The following is a 23337-nucleotide window of genomic DNA, read 5'->3' as shown; positions in this document are numbered from 1 at the left end:
GCAAGCTCTGATTTATTTCATTACGATAACAATTACTCCGTATATAGGTGTAAGTGAACGAAATATTTTCTTATTCAGAGAATTCCTGAGAAAATCTCGCCGCAACGATGATGACGATGATGATGTTTCCCTACTTTAAAAAATGTAAGAGTGTTCCTACACTGTTTATGAATATTTAGAACAGCTGAGGCCCTATGACGCTTACTTGGGAAAACTAAGATGACACTAATGTTTCATTTCATGAATTCCCGTCAGTTACTACTAACGGTGACCTTTCGGGCAGGAGGTCATGAATTCAGGAACTGTTACAAAATTCTCCTGTAAATCTATAAATATGGAATAGACCTGAGATCGCGTGTCAGTTGCACTCTATACTTTGTGTTAATAAAGAGCCAGTTGAGTTTTAGAAGATAGATATTTTCTGAATTTGTGTTGGCTACGTGTCAATAGAATTGTTCGACGCATTTCATAATTTTCGAACGCGATATACACGCTAAAACAAAAAAAGGCGCACCACAAAGTAATTATCCGAATGGCGACGGTGTTCTGGAACTCTAAAGGGGTTATTCTATTTGATGTCCTACCGAAGAAACGACTTCAGTGTGCTCATCCACACAATAGCGCAAACCATCTTCCCTTTCTCCATGGCAACACAACGCCTCACGGAAGTCTGCACACCCGAGAGGACATAACAAAATTTCATTGGACTGTTCTTGTTCATCCATACTAAACCCCGGATTTCACACATTCCGACTTCCATCTGTTTGGCCGAATGACGGATGTACTACGCGTGAAGCAGTACGTGGATGATGGGGAGGTTATTGATGTAGCAAGACGTTGGCTCCGACGTCGACCAGTAGAGTGGTACCAAGCTGGCATACAGGCCCTCCAAGTAGGGTGGCGTAAGGCTGTCATACTGAAAGGAGATTATGTTGAAAAATAGAATTTTGTATGCAAAACAGTGGGGGATTATTTGATATATTGGACTCGTGAATAAAACCGATCTACCTCCAGAAAAAAAAATTGCGTTACTTACTGAACGGTCTTGTACAGTTCGTAGCTACCTCGGTAATATGAATGAGATATTCACTCTGCAGCGGAGTGTGCACTGATATGAAAAGTTCGGAAAGTAGGAGACGAGATACTGGCAGAAGTAAAGCTGTGAGGACCAGGCGTGAGTCGTGCTTCGGTAGCTCAGATGGTAGAGCAATTGCCCGCGAAAGGCAAAGGTCCCGAGTTCGAGTCTCGGTCGAGCACACAGATTTAATCTGCCAGGAAGTTTCACCTCGGTAATATGCCCGCATATCGCGGCTAAGCAGACATCGCCCAAGCCGCTTATTTTTGTTCATACAATATGTGTCAACCGCATTGTCACTGTAAAACCTGTCAGTAATATGCAAAGGATATTAGTGGTACGAAATAAAACAACATAGGACAACGTCTGAAAGAAAAAGAGTTACTATTCCCTCTCAAAGAAACGTACACTAATATATGCGTCTTAACAGATCGTGCTAGGAAGAAAGACGGGTTTATGAGGAAAGACCGTGTGTTCTGCATATTCTGTGTGAGGTGAGACACAGGTGGTTCCCTGCACTTCGTCTTTTGACATGTTCTTGGACATAAATATTATGCATGTGACATAAATATGCCTATTTTCGGTTTTCGGCTCAGCATTTCATGACTGTGATGTGACATATACTCTTATTTATGTTGTCGTTTTCACAGCTTTATGTATCATGAATGGCACTGAGGTTTTGTTGAGTCTGTCCTACAAGGGCTGCTTGCTCGTAGATGCTTAATTCTTTGGTTTACTTATTCCTGATGTCCTAGTTTCTTTCATATATCTATCATTTTCTGCAGCTATTTTTGTAGATTAGTAGGTTGCTTCAAGATTTTGAAGTCTAGTGTATCACTCAACTGACCCGTTTCAATCACAGAATATTTAGCTAACGATGTTATTAATAAATTGTACACTTGTACAACGTTTAGAGTGAAAGTTTCTTATAGTGTACTATACCTGTATATTTCTATTTTAGGTATGTGACAACGGATGTGTATGTTGTTTTTATCGAATGATTGCAGCAAACTCGCTTGTGCAGTGTTGTCCTTGATTCTTACTCTGTTTTTAATCTGGTTTTATATTCCTATAGTCGGTAAGTTGAAGATGCTTCCACTACTGTTTATGCATAGAGGCCTGAGGAGCTACATTGAGTTATCGAAACGGGTACCTATATAGTCAATATTATATTATAAAAATAAGTGTACAAGGTGCGTGCCGATAAGACTCAGAAACGAATCCCAGTACGGTCAAAGGAGTTACATGGTGTGGCAACCCTTTATTCACCATCCATGAAGAAGGTTTCCATTTTTACCTGAAGATATAAGAGCTGGGATGTTTTGCCCTCTAGAAATTTCTGGAACATTACAGAACATTCTAGAGTATTAGAGAAAGTTCCAGAATATTCGAGAGCATTTCACAACATTCCAGAATCTTCCGGAATTTTCCTCAATGACCCGGGATGTTCTGGAATGCTCGGGAATAGTCTGAAGGTTACACAATGTTTGGAATACCCCGGAACAGTCCAAACCGTTGTAGAACATTTCAGAATGCTCTCGAATATTGTAGAACATTCTGGAACGTTATAGACCATTCGAAGCCTTTTTGGTATGTTCTGGAATTCGCTACTGGTGGGGCTGCCTATTGGTAGGGGTACATAAAGGAAGGTCCGTCGTGGAATCGAACGTCAGTTTCTTATCAGTGACGAAGCAAAGCAGTGTGGTGAGTGAATAAAACCAAATAATGAAGTGTGAGTAGTCAAAGTAATAAAGTGACTGAATACACATCGAAAATTAAGTATGAAAAGTGTGTAAATTGTACATAGTGTATTTGTTAGTAAAAAGTTGATTTGACTTATCTATTTTAGATAATGCCCAAATTAAAAAGAGGAGAAGATCTAGCCAGTTCTGAAGAAATGCGGAAACACAAAAAGAGCAGCTTAAAAACGAAACAGACGAAGAGTTGGCCACGGCGCTTGTGTCCTCTTAACTTAGGGGCCACTGCTGTCGCGTTGTCGTCCTGAATGGAGGTCTGGTCAGCGTACGATTGGCTGTCTTCTTCTCACAGCCATCTCTTCTCTATCGTTCACTACTGACGTGCCGGCCCTTGACTTTACGCCGTACAATGGTAATCTCACCCTCATAATACATAGGAAGTCAGAGACACATGCACGAATACACTCAAGATGCCATGACCTACATAAGAAAGTATAGACTACATGACCCTTGCATAACATTCGAAACCAACAAACAACTAAGGAACGGAGTAGCCCTGATGCATCGACATGACATAATCTCCCGAGTTTTCCAACAAAACCGAATGAGATATGTTGAAGTCAACCCAAAATACAACATCCCTGGAATCGTTAGATGCATGACGTACACAACTGAATGGCAAAAACGAGGACTGCCACTCTCATACAATCTCATATGGCTATACGACAGAATTCATCTCCCGTATATCGAAAAAATCACCTGAGCTGAATTTACCAACTCACAAGAAGATCCGGAACTGTACGACTTTCTAATGAAAAACATGATTCACGGACGATGCTGGCCATTAAACCCATATTCGGTGCTCATGAGTATTGAAAATGTACAAAAAAGTACCCAAAAGCACACTTGGACGGCACACAAACCGGAGTTGATGGCTGCCCCAAACACAGAAGACCATCACCCAAAAACCGTGGCTTCACAGCAAAAATACGAATACGAGGCAGCGACGAACTGGAAATAGCTAATCAATGTGTAGTTCCACCTAACACACTACGTTGCAGAACGTTCCTAGCACACACAAGCGTAAAGTACTGCAGTTCAGTGAAATCCATCAAACATTTCTGTAAATATGTGAACAAAGACAGTGACATGGCGGTATTTCAAACAACCAAAGACAGCGAACAACAAAACATAATGGGAAGATACATCAATAGTAACGAAACAGCGTGGTGGATTTTCGGTTTGCCATACGTGAACTCGAACCAACTGTGCAACATGTAGCAGTATATTTCGAGAATGGACAGAGAATTTACTTCACAAAACACGCCGCCAGAAAAACTGCAAGGTGACCGCCTCAGAACACAACATTAACAGCTCTTTACCAACTGTGCCAAACGGATCCATTCACGAAAACATTACTGTATGTCGACATCCCTATCTGAAACACAACAAGAAAAGTATTTCAACGATGAGAACAGGCAATTCCAGTAGTAGTTCTTCCAGGAATCATGAAAACTGTTGCACAAGGCCGAGTATACACCGTACATCCAAACAGACCAACAAGTTTCACAGATCTCAAGACTGTTGATGGTTACTCATGCCAGACGCACAAAGAAGCGTGTCGACCCTTAGGACTACCGTGAAACTACAACCACAGGGAATTAACTATACAAGAAGCGTCAGTCAGAAACTCAGCTCAACAAATGAGAGATTTATTCACTATAATTCTAGCAACATGTAACGCATCGAATCCAAAACGGCTATGGGACTCCTCAACGACGACATCTTCAATTAAACACTCATTCTCCTAGAAGATAAATGCTTAGCAATAAACAACCAGGCCTTAGTACAACATGGGATAGAAGCAACACGAAAAGATGATATCAGTGTGCTAAACTCTGAAATTACAAAGAAAAACATCTACAACATCAACGAACTGTTACAGTATGTTGCTCACAACAAGCCACTCTTCAGTGACTATCAAAAAGAAATTTAGGTTATTATGGACCGGAACAAAAACACCAGTGGTGGAATTATTTACTTCGAGGCACCAGGTGCACCGGGATAACGTCTTTAATAAATCTCTTGCTGATGGAAAGATATTTTTAAAAAATTCAGGTGAAGAGAGAACATACAAATCGATAGAACCGATGATAAACGTTAAAGAAAGTGTGAACTAGCCAACAGAATTTCTAAGCTACTTGCAAGCACCAGGTATGCCATTACACTGCCTTCGACTTAAAGTTGGATATCCGTTCATACCACTCATAAATCTCAACTCACCAAAACTATGTAATAGAACATGGGTGATCGTTAAACAGATATCGTATAGTATCGTCGAAACCGAGCTTATGACTGGAATGTACAAAGGACACACACTATTTATCCCCAGAATACTAACGGAACTGCCATTCCAATTTAAAAGACTGCAATTTTCAATCAAATTAGCCTACAGTTTTACTATTAACAAAGCTCAAGGACAAACTTTAGAGTAGTGCGTTATCAGTCTCAAAGACTCCTGCTTCTCTCAAAGGTGAACTATACGTAGCTTGCTCTTAGTAGGAAATTCGAAAAATTGTACATACATACACTAGATAAGAAAATGAAAAATGTTGTTTATGAACCAGTATTGTAAATAGTTAGACTATGTTTTAAACAAAATATTTATCTCTTATACTTTAAAGTTTAATCTTTTATTCCGACTACCATACAATCTCATATCGACTCCCTGAGAGAAGCCGGGTACTGCAGATAGCAAATAATACCGAAGTGGCGGCTGCACGTGTTTCATTTTATTGCAAAATGGATATTGGATTATAAAATTAAGTTAGTTACTGAAATGATTTCTTTGAACTTTAAACATTATGACGTTGTTTTTTCAGGCTGTTATACGCTGAAGCGAAAACTGGTATAGGTATGCGTATTCAAATACGGAGATATATAAACAGGAAGAATACGGCGTTGCGGTCGGCAACGCCTACACAGGACAAGTGCCTGGCGCACTTGTTAGATCGGTTACAGATGCTGCAATGGCAGGTTATCAACATTCAACTGAACTCCAGCGTGGTGAAATAGTCGGGGTACGAGCGATGGGACACAGCATCTCCGAGGTAGCGAAGAAAGTGGGGATTTTCACGTATGACCGTTTCACGTATGTATCGTGAATATCGGGAATCCATCAAAACATCGAATCTCCGATATCGCTGCAGCCGGAAAATGACCCTGTTAGAACAGGACCAACGACGACTGAACAGAATCGTGCAACGTGACAGAAGTGCAACTCTTCCGCAAATTGCCGCAGGTTTCTGTGCTGGGCCATCAGCAAGTGTCAGCGTGCTAACCATTCAACAAAACTTCATCGATATGGGCTTTCGGAGCCGAAGGCCCCCTCGTGTTCCCTTGATACCTGCACGAGCGACATTGGACTGTTGATGACCACTGGACTCGCATTCGGGAGGACAACGGTTCAATCCCGCGTCCTGCCATCCTGATTTAGGTTTTCCGTGATTTCCCTAAATCGCTCCAGGCAAATGCCGGGATGGTTCCTTTGAAAGGGCACGGCCGACTTCCTTCCCCATCCTTCCCTAATCCGATGAGACCGATGACGTCTCTGTCTGGTCTCCTTCCCCAAAAACAACAACAACTGTTGATGACTGGAAAGATGTGGCCTGGTCTGACGAGTCTCGTTTCAAATTGTATTGAGTGGATGGAGAAACCCCATGAATCCATGGACCCTGCATGTCAGCAGCGGACAGTTCGCTGGAGAAGCTTCTGTAATGGTGTGGGGCGTGTGCTGTTGGAGTGATGCGGGACCCCTCATATGTCTAGATAAGACACTGACAGATGACACGTACTGACGCGTCCTGTGTGGTCATCTGTATGCATTCATGTCCATTTTGCATTCCGACGGACTTGGGCAATTTTAAAGAACAATGCGACACCCCACACGTCTAGAATTGCTACAAAGTGGCTCCAAGAACATTCTTCTGAGCTTAAACACTTTCGCTGGCCGCAAAACTCTCCAGATATGAACATTATTTAGCATATCTGGGATGTCTTGCGACATCCAGTTCGGATGAGATCTCCACCCTCTCGTGCTCTTACGGATTTATGGACAGCCCTGCTGGATTCATGGTGTCAGTTTCCTCCAGCACTACTTCAGACATTAGTCGAGTACGTGCTACGTCGTGTTGCGGTACTTCTGTGTGCTCGCGAGGGCCCTACGCCGTATTAGGCAAGTGTACCAGGTTCTTGGACTCTTCAGCGTATTTGCTCTTAAAAATACGAGAAAGATAAAAATACAGATACGTCATTATACGAGGCGTGTTTTTTAAGAAAGTACCGTTTTGAAATTAAAAAAAGGTATATCAATAATTTTATTTTTACATGAAATCCTGTACCCTAATCTACTTTTCTACATAATTTCCGTCAGTACTGAGTCATTTGTCATAACGTTGTACCAGTTTTTGAATACCCTCCTTATAGAAGTCTGCCGCCTGACGTGTTAACCACTGCATCACCACTGTTTTGACTTCGTCACCGTCTTGCAGGCGATGACCGCCCAGGTGTTTCTTTAGTGCAGAAAGTCACTGGGCGCAAGATCGGGGCTGTACGGAGGATGATCTAGAGTTTCCCATCGAAAAGATGTGATGAGATCTTTGGTCTGATTCGCCACATGCGGAGGGCATTGTCTTGCAGCAAAACGATGTCCTTGCTCAACTTCCATGGACTGTCGCTTTGATTCTGGAGTGACGTAGGCCACCCATGTTTCATCGCCCGTAACAATTTGGCTTAAGAAATAATCACCGTCGTTGTGGTACCGCTCAAGGAAAGTCTATGCACTGTCTAGACGTTTGGTTTTGTGCACATCCGTCAACATTTTCGGTACCCAACGTTCGCGCAATTCAAATGCTCGGTCACAATGCCATACTAAACCCTACGGGAAACATTAGGAAAGTCATTCCGCAAGGAGTAATTCGTAAAGCGTCTGTTTTCTCTCACCTTATTGTCCACTTCCCACACCAAACTTTCGTTAACAACCGGAGGACGCCCACTCCGTTGTTCATCATGCACATTTGTGCGGCCATCTTAAAATCTCTCACCAACTTTCTTATCATTCCATCACTCATACTGTTTTCACCGTAAACTGCACGGATCTCACGATGAGTATCAATCGCTTTTAAGCCTTTAGCACTAAGAAATCTTAGAACAGCCCGTACTTCAGAAGCGGCGGGACTCACAATTATCGGAGGCATCTTAAACACTCAGTACACAACGTAAACAAGGAAGAATCTGATATGTTGCTAGAGAAGGCCGAAATGCTCGCGTTAAACTCACGCAGGCTGGCGTGAGGTCTGAAACAGGATACGGAATGAATGCTGTAAAGAAAAGTACGTAGCTGCTGGAATACTTAACTTTAATCCATCATTTGTGTACATCGTTCTTGATGAGACATGCTTCATACGATAACTATCAATTGCTATGGCGCCTTGCTAGGTCGTAGCCATTGACTTAGCTGAAGGCTATTCTAACTATCTTCTCTGCAAATAAGAAAGGCTTCGTCAGTGTAGTCGCTAGCAAGTCGTCCGTACAACTGGGCGAGTGCTAGCACGTCTCTCTAGACCTGCCGTATGGTGGCGCTCGGTCTGCTATTACTGACAGTGGCGACACACGGGTCCGTTGTGTACTAGCGGACCGCGGCCGATTTAAAAGGCTACCACCTAGCAAGTGTGGTGTCTGGCGGTGACACCACAGAATCAACTTCCTGGCAGATTAAAACTGAGTGCCGCACCGAGACTCGAACTCCGGACCTTTGTTTTTCGTGGACAAGTGCTCTACCGGCTGAGCTACCCAAGCACGACTCACGCCCCGTCCTCACAGCTTTACTTCTGCCAGTACCTCGTCTCCTTCCTTCCAAACTTCACAGAAGCTCTCCTGCGAACCTTGCAGAACTAGCACTCCTGAAAGAATGGATATTGCGGAGACATGGCTTAGCCGCAGCCTGGGGGATGTTTCTGGAACGAAATGTTCACTCTACAGCGGAGTGTGCGCTGCTATGAAACTTCCTGGCAGATTAAAACTGTGTGCGGGACCGAGACTCGAACTCGGGACCTTTGCCTTTCGCGGGCAAGTGCTCTACCTACTGAGCTACCCTAGCACGACTCACGCCCCGTCTCACGGCTCTCCTACCTTCCAAACTTTACAGAAGCTCTCCTGCGAACCTTGCATAACTAGCACTCCTGAAAGAAGGGATATTGCGGAGACATGGCTTAGTCACAGCCTGGGGGATGTTTGTAGAATGAAATCACTCTACAGCGGAGTGTGCGCTGATATGAAAGTTCCTGACAGATTAGAACTGTGTGCCGACCCGAGACTCGAACTCGGGACTTTTGCCTTTGACGGGCAAGTGCTCGTCCCCGAGGGTCGAAGGTCCCGAGTTCGAGTCTCGGTCCGGCACACAGTTTTAATCTGCCAGGAAGTTTCATATCAGCGCACACTCCGCTGTAGAGTGAACATTTTATTCAACGAAGAATCAGACTGTAATGGCGTCAGTGCGTAGATTAAGGTACAGGCTTTCATGTAAAAAGAACATTATTGACATATCTTATCACATCTTTTTTTAATTTCAAAACGGTACTTACATAAAAACACGCCTCGTAGGTTGTTACTGTTTCCAGTGGTGTGTCGCTGTTAGTGTAATCGGATAGTAGTGGGTGTCTTGGCCTATTTACATCTCCATCTACATCTACATGATTACTCTGCAATTCACATTTAAGTGCTTGGTAGAGGGTTCATCGAACCACAATCATACTATCTCTCTACCATTCCACTCCCGAACAGCGTGCGGGAAATACGAACACCTAAACCTTTCTGTTCGAGCTCTGATTTCTCTTATTTTATTTTGATGATCATTCCTACCTATGTAGGTTGGGCTCAACAAAATATTTTCCCATTCGGAAGAGAAAGTTGATGACTGAAATTTCGTAAATACACTCCTGGAAATGGAAAAAAGAACATATTGACACCGGTGTGTCAGACCCACCATACTTGCTCCGGACACTGCGAGAGGGCTGTACAAGCAATGATCACACGCACGGCACAGCGGACACACCAGGAACCGCGGTGTTGGCCGTCGAATGGCGCTAGCTGCGCAGCATTTGTGCACCGCCGCCGTCAGTGTCAGCCAGTTTGCCGTGGCATATGGAGCTCCATCGCAGTCTTTAACACTGGTACCATGCCGCGATAGCGTGGACGTGAACCGTATGTGCAGTTGACGGACTTTGAGCGAGGGCGTATAATGGGCATGCGGGAGGCCGGGTGGACGTACCGCCGAAATGCTCAACACGTGAGGCGTGAGGTCTCCACAGTACATCGATGTTGTCGCCAGTGGTCGGCGGAAGGTGCACGTGCCCGTCGACCTGGGACCGGACCGCAGCGACGCACGGATGCACGCCAAGACCGTAGGATCCTACGCAGTGCCGTAGGGGACCGCACCGCCACTTCCCAGCAAATTAGGGACACTGTTGCTCCTGGGGTAGCAGCGAGGACCATTCGCAACCGTCTCCATGAAGCTGGGCTACGGTCCCGCACACCGTTAGGCCGTCTTCCGCTCACGCCCCAACATCGTGCAGCCCACCTCCAGTGGTGTCGCGACAGGCGTGAATGGAGGGACGAATGGAGACGTGTCGTCTTCAGCGATGAGAGTCGCTTCTGCCTTGGTGCCAATGATGGTCGTATGCGTGTTTGACGCCGTGCAGGTGAGCGCCACAATCAGGACTGCATACGACCGAGGCACACAGGGCCAACACCCGGCATCATGGTGTGGGGAGCGATCTCCTACACTGGCCGTACACCACTGGTGATCGTCGAGGGGACACTGAATAGTGCACGGTACATCCAAACCGTCATCGAACCCATCGTTCTACCATTCCTAGACCGGCAAGGGAACTTGCTGTTCCAACAGGACAATGCACGTCCGCATGTATCCCGTGCCACCCAACGTGCTCTAGAATGTGTAAGTCAACTACCCTGGCCAGCAAGATCTCCGGATCTGTCCCCCATTGAGCATGTTTGGGACTGGATGAAGCGTCGTCTCACGCGGTCTGCACGTCCAGCACGAACGCTGGTCCAACTGAGGCGCCAGGTGGAAATGGCATGGCAAGCCGTTCCACAGGACTACATCCAGCATCTCTACGATCGTCTCCATGGGAGAATAGCAGCCTGCATTGCTGCGAAAGGTGGATATACACTGTACTAGTGCCGACATTGTGCATGCTCTGTTGCCTGTGTCTATGTGCCTGTGGTTCTGTCAGTGTGATCATGTGATGTATGTGACCCCAGGAATGTGTCAATAAATTTTCCCCTTCCTGGGACAATGAATTCACGGTGTTCTTATTTCAATTTCCAGGAGTGTAGACCTCGCCGCGACGAAAAACGTCTTTGCTTTAATAACTTCCATCCCAACTCGCGTATCATATCTGCCACACTCTCTCCCCTATTACGTGATAATACAAAACGTGCTGCCCTTTTTTGCACCCTTTCGATGTCCTCCGTCAATCCCACCTGGTAAGGATCCCACACCGCGCAGCGATATTCTAACAGAGGAGAGTGTAGTGTAAGCTGTCTCTTTAGTGGACTTGTTGCATCTTCTAAGTGTCCTGCCAATGAAACGCAACCTTTGGCTCGCCTTCCCCACCATATTATCTATGTGGTCTTTCCAACTGAAGTTGTTCGTAATTTTAACACCCAGATACTTAGTTGAATTGACAGCCTTGAGAATTGTACTGTTTATCGAGTATTCGAATTCCAACGTATTTCTTTTGGAACTCATGTGGATCACCTCACACTTTTCGTTATTTAACGTCAACTGCCACTTGCCACACCATACGGCAATCATCTCTAAATCGTTTTGCAACTGATACTGGTCTTCGGATGACCTTACTAGACGGTAAATTACAGCATCATCTGCGAACAACCTAATAGAACTGCTCAGATTGTCACCCAGGTCATTTATATATATCAGGAACAGCAGAGGTCCCAGGACGCTTCGCTGGGGAGCACCTGATATCATTTCAGTTTTACTCGATGATTTGCCGTCTATTACTACGAACTGCGACCTTCCTGACGGGAAATCACGAATCCAGTCGCATAACTAAGACGATACCCCATACGCCCGCAGCTTGATTAGAAGTCGCTTGTGAGGAACGGTGTCAAAAGCTTTCCGGAAATCTATAAACACCGAATGAACTTGAGATCCCCTGTCGATAGCGGCCATTACTTCGTGCGAATAAAGAGCTAGCTGCGTTGCACAAGAACGACGTTTTCTGAAACCATGCTGATTACGTATCAATAGATCGTTCCATTCGAGGTGATTCATAATGTTTGAATACAGTATATGCTCCAAAACCCTACTGCAAACCGACGTCAATGATATAGCTCTGTAGTTCGATGGATTACTCCTACTACCCTTTTTTACACTGGTGCGACCATCGCAATTTTCCAATCTGTAGGTGCAGATCTATCGGTGAGCGAGCGGTTGTATATGATCGCTAAGTAGTCCGGCTCCCCACAGTGGTGCCCACTGGCAACACCCTCAAACTGCGCGACCGAAGTCAGCGCCGCCTGCAGCTGTGAGCTGGCCTGAGCTCCCAGTTGGTACTCATCGACAGCGCAGAAAGATACGTATACAGGGTGTTAAAAAAAGGTACGGCCAAACTTTCAGGAAACATTCCTCACACTCAAAGAAAGAAAATATGTTACATGGACATGTGTCCGGAAACGCTTACTTTCCGTGTTAGAGCTCATTTTATTACTTCTCTTCAAATCACATTAATCATGGAATGGAAACACACAGCAGCAGAGTGTAACAGCGTGACTTCAAACACTTTGTTACAGAAAATGTTCAAAATGTCCTCTGTTAGCGAGGATACATGCATCCACCCTCCGTCGCATGGAATCCCTGATGCACTGATGCAGCCCTAGAGAATGTCGTATTGTATCATAGCCGTCCACAATACGAGCACGAAGAGTCTCTACATTTGGTACCGGAGTTGCGTAGACAAGAGCTTTCAAATGCCCCCAAAAATGAAAGTCAATAGGGTTGAGGTCAGGAGAGCGTGGAGGCCATGGAATTGGTCCGCCTCTACCAATCCATCGATCACCGAATCTGTTGTTGAGAAGCGTACGAACTCTTCGATGTGCAGGAGCTCCATCGTGCATGAACCACATGTTGTGTCTTACTTGTAAAGGCACATGTTCTAGCAGCACAGGAAAAGTATCCCATATGAAATCATGGTAACGTGCTCCATTGAGCGCAGGTGGAAGAACATGGGGCCCAATCAAGACATCACCAACAATGGCTGGCCAAACATTCACAGAATATCTGTGTTGATGACGTGATTGCACAATTGCGTGCGGTTTCTCGTCAACCCACACATACTGATTGTGAAAATATACAATTTGATCACGTTGGAATAAAGCCTCATCCGTAAAGAGAACATTTGCACTGAAATGAGGATTGACACATTGTTGGATGAACCATTCGCAGAAGTGTACCCGTGGAGGCAATCATCTGCTGATAGTGCCTGTACACGCTGTACATGGTACGGAAACAACTGGTTCTCCCGTAGCACTCTCCATACAGTGACGTGGCCAACGTTACCTTGTACAGCAGCAACTTCTCTGACGCTGACATTAGGGTTATCGTCAACTGCACGAAGAATTGCCTCGTCCATTGCAGGTGTCCTCGTCGTTCTAGGTCTTCCTCAGTCGCGAGTCATAGGCTGGAGTGTTCCGTGCTCTCTAAGACGCCGATCAATTGCTTCGTGTGTCTTCCTGTCGGGACACCTTCGTTCTGGAAATCTGTCTCGATACAAACGTACCGCGCCACGGCTACTGCCCCGTGCTAATCCATAAATCAAATGGGCATCTGCCAACTCCGCATTTGTAAACATTGCACCGACTGCAAAACCGCGTTTGTGATGAACACTAACCTATTGATGCTACGTACTGATGTGCTTGATGTTAGTACTGTAGAGCAACGCGCGGGATTAGCCGAGCGGTCTCAGGCGCTGCAGTCATGGACTGAGCGGCTGCTCCCGGCGGAGGTTCGAGCCCTCCCTCGGACATGGGTGTGTGTGTTTGTCTTTAGGATAATTTAGGTTAAGTAGTGTGTAAGCTTAGGGACTGATGACCTTAGCAGTTAAGTCCCGTAAGATTTCACACACATTTAATTATTGTAGAGCAATGAGTCGCATGTCAACACAAGCACCGAAGTCAACATTACCTTCCTTCAATTGGGCCAACTGGCGGTGAATCGAGGAAGTACAGTACATACTGACGAAACTAAAATGAGCTCTAACATGGAAATTAAGCGTTACCGGATACATGTCCACTTAATATCTTTTCTTTATTTGTGTGTGAGGAAAGTTTCCAGAAAGTTTGGCTGTACCTTTTTATAACGCCCTGTATAGCTTCTTTTCTGTGTTTACTTCGTAGATTTTTAATTACATTGAGTGTGAGATTCGTATAGGAGGTGTAATTTCGAGTTTTTGTTACTGTAATCGTAAATTCAGGCAGTTTTGACATCAGTAATACTTCAAGACTTTGCTCCAAAGACCACCAGTTTCTTTGAGGGCTGCCTTTGGCAGGGGCTAGCATGCGGGATGGCAGTTGAACGCCAAAGGCGAGCGAGAACGCCAGAGGGTCGGGTGCAGCGCATCAGCGGCGCAAGCACGCAGGTGGCGCTCCTCTGTGAGCCAAAGGGCCCGGGCGCGCAAGCGGTGTGCGGCAGGCATCGACCGCCTGTGCGCGCGAGTACACACGGCGACACTCACACACGCCCGCATTAATCGTCAGCCTATACATTACGGCGTTATCGTGTGAATAATGTGCTTTCACAGCGGGCGCGGACGGCGGCAATAGGTGTATCGCGCTGGCCGCCGCCCAACAATGGACACCGCGCTGCGCCCGCACCGGCCACCGGCCCCTGGCGCCAGCGAGATAGGCATCACGGCAGGCACGGCTGCAGCCGCTGTGGCCACAGGTCGGTGGCGGTCACACCTGCGGGTGCGCACGCACCTCAGCGCTACCGTGTTTTCAGCGTCACTGCTGCCATCTTCATGGCATTCAACTTTTAAAAATTATCAAATGTGTCACAATACAGAGGTGCAAAGTATTCCACTCGTTAGAGGAACCTTTAAAAGTTTATAAAAATCTGGATAACAAAGGATACTGTTGTTGTTGTTGTTGTGGTCTTCAGTCCTGAGACTGGTTTGATTCAGCTCTCCATGCTACTCTATCCTGTGCAAGCTTCTTCATCTCCCAGTACCTACTGCAGCCTACATCCTTCTGAATCTGCTTAGTGTATTCATCTCTTCGTCTCCCTCTACGACTTTCACCCCCCACGCTGCCCTCCAGTACTAAATTGGCGATTCCTTGATGCCTCAGATCATGTCTTACCAACCGATCCCTTCTTCTAGTCAAGTTGTGCCACAAGCTCCTCTTCTCCCCAATTCTATTCAATACCTCCTCATTAGTTATGTGATCTACCCATCTGATCTTCAGCATTCATCTGTAGCACCACATTTCGAAAGCTTCTATTCTCTTCTTGTCCAAACTATTTATCGTCCACGTTTCACTTCCATACATGGCTACACTCCATATAAATACTTTCAGAAACGACTTCCTGACATTTAAATCTATACTCTATGTTAACAAATTTCTCCTCTTCAGAAACGCTTTCCTTGCCATTGTCAGTCTACTTTTATATCCTCTCTACTTCGATCATCATCAGTTATTTTGCTCCCCAAATAGCAGAACTCCTTTACCACTTTAAGTGTCTCATTTCCTAATCCAATTCCCTCAGCATCACCCGACTTAATTCGACTACATTCCATTATCCTCGTTTTGCTTTTGTTGCTGTTCATCTTATACTCTCCTTTCAAGACACTGTCCATTCCGTTCAAATGCTCTTCTGTCTCTGACAGAATTACAATGTCACCTTCAGAATTTGAAAGAGAGTATTCCAATCAACATTGTCAAAAGCTTTCTCTAAGTCTACAAATGCTAGAAACGTAGGTTTGCCTTTCTTTAATCTTTCTTCTAAGATAAGTCGCCGGCCGAAGTGGCCGTGCGGTTAAAGGCGCTGCAGTCTGGAACCGCAAGACTGCTACGGTCGCAGGTTCGAATCCTGCCTCGGGCATGGATGTTTGTAATGTCGTTAGGTTAGTTAGGTTTAACTAGTTCTAAGTTCTAGGGGACTAATGACCTCTGCAGTTGAGTCCCATAGTGCTCAGAGCAATTTGAGCCATTTTTTAAGATAAGTCGTAGGGTCAGTATTGCCTCACGTGTTCCAACATTTCTACGGAATCCAAACTGATCTTCCCCGAGGTCGGCTTCTATTGTTTTTCCATTCGTCTGTAAAGAATTCGCGTTAGTATTTTACAGCTGTGGCTTATTAAACTGATAGTTCGGTAATTTTCACATCTGTCAACACCTGCTTTGTTTGGGATTGGAAGCGTGAACCAGATTTGTACGTGACATACCTTTGTGATTGAAAAATCAACGTAGCAGGTGGTTATAATTAAAGTGCAGCTACTCACAGATGTTCACTGTGGGGTGTAATTTGAAAGAATCCTTCTGTTTAGTTATGCATCGTTACCTTTTTGTATCTCTCTTCCTCTGTTTCCTTCTATCTATGCTAGAGAGTGCCGGACGTGTGTGTAGCCAAGTCGCCTCATTGACACCTGCTTGCCCGCTTCATACATTGCTCGGAAGGATTGAATTTAAGGGGCCGGCCCGACGTTTAGTTAAATGGTCTGATGATTATTATGTTAATATTGCGCAACGGATAAAGTGGGAGAGGGCTCAAACCAAGTGGGCAAGTTATTAAAGGCCACGCTCTATAATGATCTATAAGGACACTTCTTTGTTGGTAACATTGCTCTCTATACAGGAGTGGGGTTTGTAATGATCATTAAATTCATGACATTGCTCTCGACACACGACTGGGATTTGTAGTGGCCACTAAATCCATGACATCAAGTTTATAGGGCATTTATTGTCTATATTCCCAGAAACTTTACAAACTTAATATGACATTTACAATCTATATTCCCAAAAGTTTTACAAATTTAATAACTGCAGCAAACATGGTAAGTCAAATAACTTCTAGTTTTGTCTCCCACTGAAGGTGCTTAAACTAACAGTCATCTCGTTTCTACTTAAGCACTGGGAAAGAGAATGGGACTACGTTGATGCCCTGGTGGTCCGTCTGCTGGGACAGTGATCGAAATTCGCACCCAAGATTACTACTAGGACCGAATAACAAAAATTCTCTTTGGCGAAAAAACCGGGGAACAAAGCAGACACAAACATCTCCCATATTCATAAAAGAAAGCAAATTCTTAAAAAAAATAAAACATCCTGTGACATACGGCACACGAAAATGATCAATTAACAGCACATGTGAGCATCCTCATCTTAACTAATTTCCTAGAACGAACTGGTAGCTCGCTGGTAGTGCATTTCGGCACCACGGGGGTGACTGATACCAACAGCTAATTTCTGTGTACTCACCGTTCTGTTCGTTCTTGCTTTCCATACTATACAACCATTCACACGCTCTACCTATTCTTTATCAAAGTAGTTAGGACGTGGTCCGGCGGAAGTTCGAGTCCTCCCTCGGGCATTGGTGTGTGTGTTTGACCTTAGGATAATTTAAGTTGTGTGTAAGCTTAGGAACTGATGACCTCAGCTGTTAAGTCCCATAAGATTTCACACACATCTGAACATCAGTTAGGACGTGCTGCTTGCAAATGGGGGTTAAAAAGGAACCGTGAACAAAATTTATGAGATGGCCTTGATAAATTTTACGTCACACGCTTAGAATCTTAAGTATGTCACAATCGAATCTCCTACCAGGTTTCACACGGAATCGTCATCCAAATTACTCATCAGCCGTTACGACCACGTGTTAACTAGACAGGGTAAGGCCACAGGTTACTTTAACATTGCAAAAAACGCTGTTTCTAAAAGTGAAACTATACGATTTTTTAGAGCTATTGGTGCTCTCGTGTGCTGAAGGCACCAAGTGACTGCAGCATTATAAATGGACAACGCGAGCCCCCATGCTCGCTTCTGAAAAAGAAACCTAAGTGAAAACTTTAACTGTAAAGGCAAAATTTCTCAAAAAATGGATGAATCGCCGTAACGACACGCTAACTATTTCAGTCCTGAAACAGATCGGATTAGTAACAGTGTAAAACATAATACCTCATCCCTCGGTGAAACTGGCGGCAAAGACGGAGATCGCTCTCGATCCCGTCAGCTCAGTTCAGGCGCTACCCCAAGAGTGACCATCATGGCGGCTCTCAACGGCCGTTCCCTTACATGGAGGGGAGCGGGAGGGGTTACCAACCCCGGAATACCTTCTGGCAGACAAGTGCATCATCTCTGTCTTTACTCCAATCTTAGGTTGGCACTAACCGACCTATAGGGTGACCACATCTCTGCCTTGGCACTACCAGCAGACGAACTCTTAATACAAACCCCAAACTTCATCAGCCCAAGGCAACATAGTGGGATTACGGAGAGGAAGTGCATTTATGTAACTATGAACTGAATTAAATAAACAAGTAGTCCACTTCTTGACTCGAGATATCACACTATTTAAACTAAAAAAAAAATGTTGAAATTATGTTCAATATAATACAACAAAAATCTAATTGTAATGGGGTGGAACAAACTGTTCCCTCTCAAATTATCGTATGACAGCGAAATTTGATAGATACGCCACAGCGTTAATGTGGAACCGAAAAAAATTAGTTACAGTTCTGGCTACCATGTTCAAATCTGGCGCTGTGAGTACACGAAAGAGCAATAGGAGTCCGGAATGAGATTTTCACTCTGCAGCGGAGTGTGCGCTGATATGAAACTTCCTGGCAAATTAAAACTGTGTGCCCGACCGAGTCTCGAACTCGGGACCTTTGCCTTCCGGGGGCAAGTGCTCTATCATCTGAGCTACCGAAGCACGACTCACACCCGCTCCTCACAGCTTTACTTCTGCCAGTATCTCGTCTCCTATCTTGCAAACTTCCCGAGTTCGAGTCTCGGTCGGGCACACAGTTTTAATCTGCCAGGAAGTTTCATATCAGCGCACACTCCGCTGCAGAGTGAAAATCTCATTCTGGAAACGTCCCCCAGGCTGTGGCTAAGCCATGTCTCCGCAGTATCCTTTCTTTCAGGAGTGCTAGTTCTGCAAGGTTCGCAGAAAAGCTTCCGTAAGGTTTGGAAGGTAGGAGACGAGATACTAGCACAAGTAAAGCTGTGAGGACCAGGCGTGAGTCGTGCTTCGGTAGCTCAGATGGTAGAGCACTTGCCCGCGAAAGGCAAAGATCCCGAGTTCGAGTCTCGGTCGGGCACACAGTTTTATTCTCCAGGAAGTTTCATATCAGTGCACACTCCGCTGCAGAGTGAAAATCTCATCCTGGAATCGTCCCCTAGGCTGTGGCTAAGCCATGTCTCCGCAATATCCTTTCTTTCAGGAGTGCTAGTTCTGCAAGGTTCGCAGGAGAGCTTCTGTAAGGTTTGAAAGGTAGGAGACGAGATACTGGCAGAAATAAAGCTGTGAGGACCGGGCGTGAGTCGTGCTTCGGTAGCTCAGATGGTAGAGCACTTGCCCGCGAAAGGCAAAGGTCCCGAGTTCGAGTTTCGGTCGGGCACACGGTTCTAATCTGTCAGGAAGTTTCAGCAATAGGAGTGCTTCCATAAGTAACGGATTAAGAACACGATATCGGCACAAAATGTCAAACAAATGAGAAAGGCATGACGTTGATTTTATTATTAACTGTCGCTTACGCAGTTCGTTCTGTGTGGGCACCTGCCCGTCGACGAGATGCTGCATCCGTTGTGCCAGTTGGGCACTATCGATAGGGTGTTGCGACGATGGGCTGCGTGTCGTGAATCGCTGAGAGGACAGCGGCGGCAACCAGGACGTTTGTTAACGTGGGGGACGAAGATTGCGGGCTGTATGTGAGGCAGGACTTAATGGATGGCGTGTGTAACAAATGCTGATTCGGCAGTCGGTGTTCTGTGACTGACGTGGAAATTTTCAGTGATTACTGTGGCTAAGTCTGTGGAGATTTTGAGTTACTACCATCAGAGAGAAAAGAATGTGGTGGTTGGGAATACCTTTCTCGTTTGTAGTACGGATGGTCCGAGTCAAGGGACTATATTGTGGTAGGCCTTCTGAGTAACTCCGTATTGAACGGAATTTGCTGCTCTGAACTAACATTATTCATTGCTTGGTGTCACCGTGTTTTACCTCAAAGTCATGGGTTTTGTCTCGTGGCCTCTTAAACATTATAGAACTCACATGACGGAACAGACGTTATTGTTCATTGTTTGCCTGTCGGGTTATTGCGTACACTGTGGTGCTAGTACGAAGTCCACAGTATGCTGATGTGTGGATTGGGTTATGGTGCACTTTTGGTATCAAATAATTTTCATCTGTGTGTTGAGTGCTAACCGTATCATTGGACCTCACGTAGTTTTTTCTGAATATTGCTGTGCAGCAAGAGCTGTATCGTCTAGTATCTCTGTTTCAGATGAACCTTAGGAATGGTAAGTACCAATTATTTAGTGGACAGTAAACAGAAAGGCCCAAACAAGCAAAGAGGGCTAGATGAGTGGAAAAGTACCACGCTGACGACAAAATGCCCATCTGCATGAGCCACTTCGCCAATGTTCGCTAAAAATCTTAGTTTTCAGTTTTTGTGTCCTAAATTAATATGATTATACATTTATTAATGAATGAATTAGATTGTAGTTTTCAGAGTGTAGTAGTGGTGTGGCCTGCTTCAGATTTTAGTAACGTTATTACTGGTATTAAGGGAAAATTTCCAAGTTAGCGTGCAGGGGATCCTCTGTATAAAATTATAATATAGAGATGTGTGGACATAGATCGAGTGGGATTACATGAAAGGTTCACATTAAAGTCTTTGTCGGACTAATTCCTAATTGAGTAGCTAAAGTTCCACGGCACACTGTACAGTGACTTGATGAATTGTTGCTCGCAGTAGTTGTGGTGGAATCTGAGCAACGTGATACTATTTATTGGCATTTTGATCGGGTAGAGACTAAACGTGACCCTTGTGAACTCGTTGTTATTGATATCCCCGGAGACAAATGTCACAAGGATTCAGATCAGCCGGCCGGAGTGGCCGAGCGGCTCTAGGCGCTTCAGTCTGGAACTGTGCGACCGCTACGATCGCAGGTTCGAATCCTGCCTCGGGCATGGATTTGTGTGATGTCCTTCAGTTAGTTAGGTTTAAGTAGTTCTAAGTTATAGGGGACTGATGACCTCAGATGTTAAGTCCCATAGTGCTCAGAGCCATTTGAACCATTTGATTCAGATCAGTTGATCTTGCAGGCTATGCGTCTGGAAACCGTCTGGTGATAACACGTTCCTGGAAGGTTGCATTAACCTTATCTTTCACTGGGCAAGCTACATGGCCCCACCTTGCATGACAGCAGTAGCTTCTACACAGTTTTGCTCTTCCAAAGCAGGAATCGCTTGCTGCAGAAGGTAGTTTCGATAACGTACAGACATCATCGTACATCTGAAAGGCCCTATGGGTGCAATCTCTTCTCAGGAGAACGGACTGATAGTACATGTGTTTGCAAATCCGCTCCACACAGTCACATCTGGGAGTGCAATGGCTGTTTGTCCACAACATGTCATTTTACAGTACCGTAAATTCGGGAGTTTTGTGTATTCGTTGCACGCTGTAGTGTAAAATTTGCCTCGTTATCCATAGAATATTGCGTGGCCAGGTCATCAACTTCGATCTGTGTCAGAAACGGAAAAGGATACTAAAAACGAAGGTGTGGATCCTGAGGTTTCAGTTGCTGCACCGTCTGCATCTTGTACAGGCACCACTGTAAAATAGACAGCTAAACTTTCCGTACTGTTGAGCATGGCATGACGATTCTCGTGAGACAGCACAAGCACTAGCACTACCCCGGGCACGTGCCGCATGGTTAGCAACAGCAACCTCGTCAATATCTTCCACCGACATAGAACTTCTTCCTCTTCCAGGTGCTACACCAAGCTCACTCTTGTTTTCCTATCTGATTTTTATCCTTTTCAAAGCATTTAATGACAACGAGTCTCTCGTCAGACATTTCAGTCGGAGATACTCACTCAATGCAACACTGTAATTGCTGCCGTTCAAATAAAACTGTTTCCCTAACAGCGCACGATCTCTTTTCTCGATAGCAGTACTGTTCATTCATTTACCAAATGCCAGCGCGAGATTTGCACCTGGTGTCCAAAATGTGAACAATTTTTTTCCATTAAAAAACGGATCCACATTAACCACCAGTATATCTACCGAGTTTCACTACCATAGGATAATTGGAACCCACCTGCACCTCCGTGAGTAGATATACTTTAATTACGACCAACCGGTATCTTACAAAGGGTGCTGGGAGTGACCTTCCGAAATCTGTATACAAAGTTCAACATGGCGCTATCTGTTCCTGAATGTTATTACCAGAACATTGGATTTCAAGGCGCTTGTTCTCACGCAACTCGTGGACGTGGCAGCACCAGTGAAATGTGACAGGAATGAGGTTCCGCGAGCTGCGTGTGGGAATCGTGTTACAGTGTACTGTGGCCTACAGTTCTTGGTGTTCTCTGCGATTTCCTTCTCCGGGTGCTCTTTGAGTCTGAGAATGTATCGATATTCAGTGGAACAGTAACGGTTAAATGCTTCCTTTAATACATGTCAGCGATTCCTTTTAGAATATTTTGGTCATAGACATAAACCACCATAACACTGCATTCAGCAATTGGTGACGAAGGTGGAGTCAAAGGCAATATTATATATTCTCGACATGCTGTCGATTAGAATATATGTTTTAGTCTCTAGTCGCAGTTTTTTAGTTTGCCTACTGGCTACGTTTTTCGGTACGTACTACCATTCTCAGGCCAACTCCTGGCACGTAGTCGCTCGCGTTTGATGCCACTAGGCAAAGTAAAAAATTGCGTCTGTAGATAAAAACATTTATTATTTCTGAAGGGAACATTGTTAGACCTGCAGGGCGGAGTGTACCCGCAGTCATTGAAAGAAAATGTGACTGAGCTAAACTCACGCTTGCTGGCGTCTTCCACAGTCTCTTCACTGTTTCTTGAAGGAATCTAGAATATCGCTTACCACGTGTCGCAGAGCAGTTCAGAAAGTGAACTACATCCTTAAAGGTTTACAGTAATTCATGAAGTGATAAATATTGGCCATGATAAATACATAATATACCTCCACTGGTTTCACCGCTTTATCGCTGAAAGGCCTGGTATATTGCAATACAGGTGGTACAGTGGTCAAGTGTCGCCTATGTCACAGGGTACCCAAACACACGTTTATGATGCAGTGACAAACAGTATTCATTTGCTGACGAAATCTTTAGTTCATAGAAAGTAAATCATTGATTTATTTTTTTTACACTGTTTCCACCATTGTTTCAGGAATTTGTGAACTAGTTGGATGAGGAGGAACTGACGCA

The sequence above is a fragment of the Schistocerca piceifrons genome, chromosome 6 (genome assembly GCF_021461385.2).
Source record: "Schistocerca piceifrons isolate TAMUIC-IGC-003096 chromosome 6, iqSchPice1.1, whole genome shotgun sequence".
Taxonomy (NCBI): Eukaryota; Metazoa; Arthropoda; class Insecta; order Orthoptera; family Acrididae; genus Schistocerca; species Schistocerca piceifrons.
Note: the sequence above shows the minus strand (reverse complement) of the source record.